This window comes from Phyllostomus hastatus, unplaced genomic scaffold, assembly GCF_019186645.2.
Source record: "Phyllostomus hastatus isolate PE091 unplaced genomic scaffold, TTU_PhHast_1.1 phas_contig_1, whole genome shotgun sequence".
NCBI lineage: Eukaryota > Metazoa > Chordata > Mammalia > Chiroptera > Phyllostomidae > Phyllostomus > Phyllostomus hastatus.
This window is the reverse complement of record NW_025333498.1, coordinates 40,124,665-40,130,682: the sequence shown is the minus strand read 5'-3', so window position 1 is coordinate 40,130,682 and position 6,018 is coordinate 40,124,665.

Genomic DNA, 6,018 nt, shown 5'->3' with positions numbered 1-6,018 from the left:
AAAGCCAAGAAATCACTATTTCAGTTTATGTATACCTTTTATAGAGAAGGTTTAGATAGTCATGCTTCTAGAATTTGCTTTTTTATCTACTGAATTTCCTTTTATGGACCAATGTTATAGTACACATTCCCAGTAATAAGGTAGCCATCCAGAGTTTTATTTTTATATTATGGACAATATAACTCTTATAAACCTATGTAATTTCTTAAATTTTTCTCTGAATGATAGGAAGTCATATTGATGACATATCTAGAAAATTATAGAGCTGCATAGTAATTTTATCTCTTACTTTGTATTATATTCCTATTTGTTTTGTTACTGTTTCTCATTTTATTTTTGTATTTGCCCATTCTTTCAGTTTTTTATATTTTATGTTTATATTAAAACATTTCTGCAATACCTTGATATTTCTTCAATAATGCAAACTATAATAAGTACATAAAGGATTTGTTATATTATTTCTTTCATTTTTAACAATCAACAGTAAAAAAAATCATTTTTTAATATTTATCAGCCATTTTTATTTCTTCAGTTATGACTCTATTGTTCATATCCTTTGCCTAATATCTTCTATGTGGTTGTATGTTGGCTTGTTGGTTTGTTTTAACTGATGAGAAAAACTTAGTTTATTAAGAATAATAGGTTATTTTATGATGTAAATATACTTTCCAGTTTGCTACTTGCCTTTTTAATGTTTATGTTGATTTTTGCTATAGATAAGTGTTTTAAGAGTAAAATTTTTCTCTTGTATTTATAGGTTCCTTTTTGATGTCATGTGAAAAATCCTTTTGATAGTCCAGCATATTATAGGTGTTTACCAAGTCACTATAAATTAATATTATACTTCATTTAACTCTTCTGAATCTTATTTTGAGTAACTTTTAAAATATTTTACTAAATAGTTCAACAGTAACCAACAATGGTTAACAGTAACCAACTACTTCATCTTTTGCACTGGTTTGATGCAACTTGCTTAATATGTGTTAGGTTTCTTTTTTGGCTTTCAATTCTATTCCTTTAAATTTTTTTAGTCTATCTTAGAGTCAGTACAACTCTACTACAATTATTTTAGCTCTAAAATTGGCTTCAGTATCTGGCAGTATAAGTATTCCCTTTCTTATTCTTTAAAATCTCAATATATTTTTCTTCCTATTTTTTAAATAAATTTGAGAATTATTAAGTCCTCTTCCATTGATACACACACACACACACACCAAAGCCATACTTGGAACTGGATTACATTTATGAATAAGTTAGACTGCTAGGTAGTATAAATGCTTATTATCCTAATAGAAATAAATATATACTGTCTCTATAGTTCTTTTCTAATTGGTGAAATAACAGCATATTTAGTTTGACCTGACCTGTTAAAAGACTTCCAATTCAACCAAAATTAGATTGTCATGTCAGGGAAAATGGTAGAAGTAGGGAGTTGAAACTTAGAAAAATCTTATGATATAGTATAAATTCTGTATTTCAAGGGAGATAACAATGTTCATGGAAAAAAATACACCTTTATAGCCGGTAGCCTACATAATTAGTTTGTATCTTTTTTTGGTATATCCCTCCTTCTTTCTCAGACATTTGGCTTGTCAATATTCTGTATTTAAGGTGTTCACTCAGCTAATGCATAGTTTCTTGTTAAAAATATAATCATTGATCTTGCCCTCCAAAATCATAAGAAATGTATTCTAATTTGTGAACTAAGATACAAGTGTTACTCAAGAGTACATCATTCCTATCTTACTAACTGTATTTACCTTTTATGTGCAAACATGTTTTCCAAGTTATATATTGAAAATCATAAAATGTTAATATATTATTTCATAATACAATCAAATACAAACATTTTGGTTTGGTCTATTAAACAACTGTATATGTAAGTGTGTGTGTGTCCATGTTTTAATGCTTCATCTAAGAAAATACCACATTCTGTCTCTAGATTTCAGAAGATGGCTTAGTTGGGCCTTCTGTTACCATAGTTCAGCATAAACTGTGACCCTAAATGAGTGTGATGAGTGACACATAGCAAAAATTAAACAGCAAAGCATACCTACTAAAATCTAGGAAATTACTGTCATTTATTGCAGATTTTATCTTCACTTAAATATCATGAAATGGTAAAGTTGAAAAAGATCATATGCGTCATTAGTTACAAATGATTCATTTCACAGACAAGAAACAGAGGCTTCAAGACCACAAAGGCCACGCAATGCTGTATGAATTTGCCAGTCAAGCTCTCTGAGACTCAGTTTCTCTCTCTGTAAGGTCACTATATGAACGTGGGCCAATTTAAAAAGATCACAGTTCTATCATATTGTATAGAAAATATACACGCAGACATTGCAATGAAAGAACTGTTCTCTCAACAGAATCCTAAGAGTGAGAGGAAAACTCAAATTCTAGTAAGAAGAGTCTACATGGAGAGCCACACCAAAACATATGGGATTAAGGATGCAAAACTGAAGATAGATCCTGTTAGGTGAGAGCAGTTGTAGCAGACAAAGAAGTCACCTGCCCCTGGCTTTCATGTTCCAGGTTTTGGTGGTATGGGGTAGGTCATGTCATTTAAAAAGCCAAAGACAAAATGGGAAAAGAATGGAGAGGACTAGAAAATGTGACTTTTTCTGTGTTTAACAAGAACCTCAGTAATACATTCTCATTTATGAAAATCAAAAATATAAAAAGTGAGAAAAAATGCAAGTTTCATTTTATTTCTCCCCCCATATACCTTCCTTCCCATCTCTCTCTCCTTTCCAGAGGCAATTTTGACAGTTTAAATATTTCATTTATGACCTTTTTTCCAAGTCATTTCCCTAATATATGGGCAAATATACAAATGTATGCTACTTAACACAAAGGAAACTATATTATATGGACAGCTCTACATCTTCCCACTTTCACTTAAAATATACATAATTGATATATTTCCAGGTAAGTTCATGAAGATGTAGCTGATTCTTTTTAATGATGGAATAATATCTTACCATATATAAACACCAATATTCATTTAAGCATTACCCTGCTAATAGAAACTTAAGGAATTTCCATTTGGTGGGCTTAAAAATAGTGCTTAATTTATCACCCTTTTACATGCATATTTTTGCATTAGTATGAATTTCCTATAGATTAGATACCTAGTAAAATTGCTGACTACATATATACCAAGTCTGTCTAGAATGTATCCAGCCATGTAATGGGGAAAAATAGTCATTTATTGAAGACAATACAAGAAACATTGTACACAGGACAATGACACCTCAGTCTCTTTCAGAGTAGGCACCTTGGGACCTCACACAGTTCTCCCAGTCATCATCAGTTGCCCCATCATATTTTCCTGAATGTCATTGATGATCTAAAAGCTATTCCCTTTCAAAGGTGATTTTAGTTTGGGGGAAAGCCAGAAGTTGCAGGGCACCAAATTTGGGCTGTAGTGGGGCTGACTAACCTAGTGATTTGATGTTTCACAAAAAAACTCTGCATAAGATATGATGCATAAGCAGGCAAGTTATTGTGATGAAACTGCCAATCACCAGTTGCCCATAGCTGAGGCCTTCTGAATCATCCAAATGGTTCCTGTGGAGGAGTGTTCAACCATAATGCAAAATTTGATGCAGATTCATTGCTCTACTCACTCAGTCATTTTGAACACAATGGCCACACAGTAAACATGCTCAGCAATGGTGTCTATCTCCCCCCACTAACCAGTACAGCGAAGTCATCATTGTTCATGCATACATGTTCCAGTCCAGACTCCCTGGCTGCCAGATTACATTGATGTCATGCAAACTGTTCTAATTATATTGACAATGGCTGGACTTTTTCTGGACAGACCTCATTTATTTTCATAGACAGTCAAATTTCTCTCAAAAAAAGATCATGCCATCACAATACATAAGAATATATGGTTTCTCACACATAATAAATCCTGGATATTATCAACATATTTAATATTTATCAATCATACAGGCAAAGATTGGTATCACATTTTTTGGCTTAGAAATTTAACTCCCTGTTAACTAATGATGTTTATTCATTCCTTGCATTTGTTCTATGAATTACTATTTATATATTACATTTATGTTCTTATTTGGGTTTTGATTTTTTTCTTATTAATAGAAATTCTTGAAATATTTTGACTACTAATTCCTGGATTTTTCAGATGGACTTTTCCATTGTTTGAAAAGTGTGACTGTTAATTCTCCCTTCCCAATATTAACATCTCTAATACTTTCTCTCACCTAATTTAATTTCATAGAAATTTAATTTTGAATGGTAGCAATGTCATAGGACATATATCTTTGTTACTAACTGCAATGGGTTTATTTCTAATATTTCATCATTGGTCATAATGAATGCTCTAGAGTTTGCACATCCTCATTGTGAAAGATTTTTCTGTTCATAGCTCCCTTGGACATTTTCTCCATACTACAGAGCTGGAAGCCTGAAAGCATTTTCTAACATCCTGTACCCACAAGCCTCCAGTTTCAAGTCTGCCACTGGGAAGCACTTGTGCGAGATGTGGAAGTCAGAATGAAAGCAAAGCCATGATTTTGTCTCCAGCAGCCACAGGCAGATGCTTGAGCTTTGGCTGATGTGAGGTTCTGCAGCAACCTCTAGCATTCCCTCTGGAGCCAGCCAGCTCAGCACAGCAGCTAGCTGTTAACAGCAGCAGTGGTCTCCTCCAGTTCCTAACCAGAATGTTAGAAGCAGCTTTCTAATTTCCTGAAAGCTACTGACAAACCTGAAATCTGATGGTGGGCTTGCCTAGCTTTCACTTCTCCTGCCCTGCCAACTAATGAGTTTCTAAAATATTTATGAGGATGAGATACCACAAAGTGCATACTTCAATTTTGAAAGTAATCAATTTCTTATATTAAATTTCTCCTCAACATACCTAGAATATTTTTGTATCCTAGACAGAGCCCTGAGTGATATACTTATCATTAATTGTAAAGATTTCCTTTGTTTCCTATTTAGTTAAGAATTTTGGTTACAAAGGAGTATTAAATTTTACCAAATGATTTTTGGCTTCTCTAAGACTGGCATTTAATTATTTAATTTAATAAATTATATATGCATTGATTTTCTAATGTTGAGCCATGCTTGCTTTTCTAGTATAAAGCCAAATTTACATTATTCCTTTTAAGGTATTGTTGGAATTCTTTGGGCTATATTTTATTTGGTGTTTTAAAAATTATTTATAGGTAACATAAGCCTATGATTCTCTTTTTTGTTATCTTGACTAATAGAGATATACTAGGTTTATAAATGATTTGAGGTGTTTTCTGCCTTTTTTAATATTCTGAAACAATACTACTTAAAGATTGTTTTTATCTGATGGTTTTGTCAAAAGCACTATTTTTGCCTAATACTGTTGTAAGTGTAGATTATTAACTCTTTTCCATTTTTTCTATTTTTGTGTGTTTATTTATAAATTTAGTTTACCTCATCTTGAGTCAGTTTGGCCATCTATATATTCCATCAAAAATTAATATAGATTGCAAAATACATTCATGTATAGCCATGCCAGGTACTTTTACATGTTAAAAATCTTCTCTAAAGCAATAATTATACTTTTTGATTTCTGCCCAATATGGGTAGCTGATTATTTTTAGTTGGACCTTTTTTTAATTTTATATGGCTTATTCAGAAAATCATATCTTGTTTTATTGATCATGTTTATTATGTTGTGCTTTTGTTTTATTACATCCTGCCAAATAATTCTCAGTAGTTTATCATAATAAATTTTATGTCATTAATGCTTGCTTAATTAATGTCTTCATTATGTTTGGTTACTTAGTTTCATTTTCTTACTCTAAATTATTGCTTTGAAATCTTAGTTCATTTATTTTCAATTTTTCTTATTATACAGTAAATTCAATTAAAGGTAAAAGTCAACAGAAATTAATTTTGTCTACCTTCATCAATAGGGAATTCATTGAACAGGTATCAGTGGCTATTAGGAAGCAAGTGAAGCAAAGCCTCCTAATTTAAATGTGATGTCTTTTCCTTGGG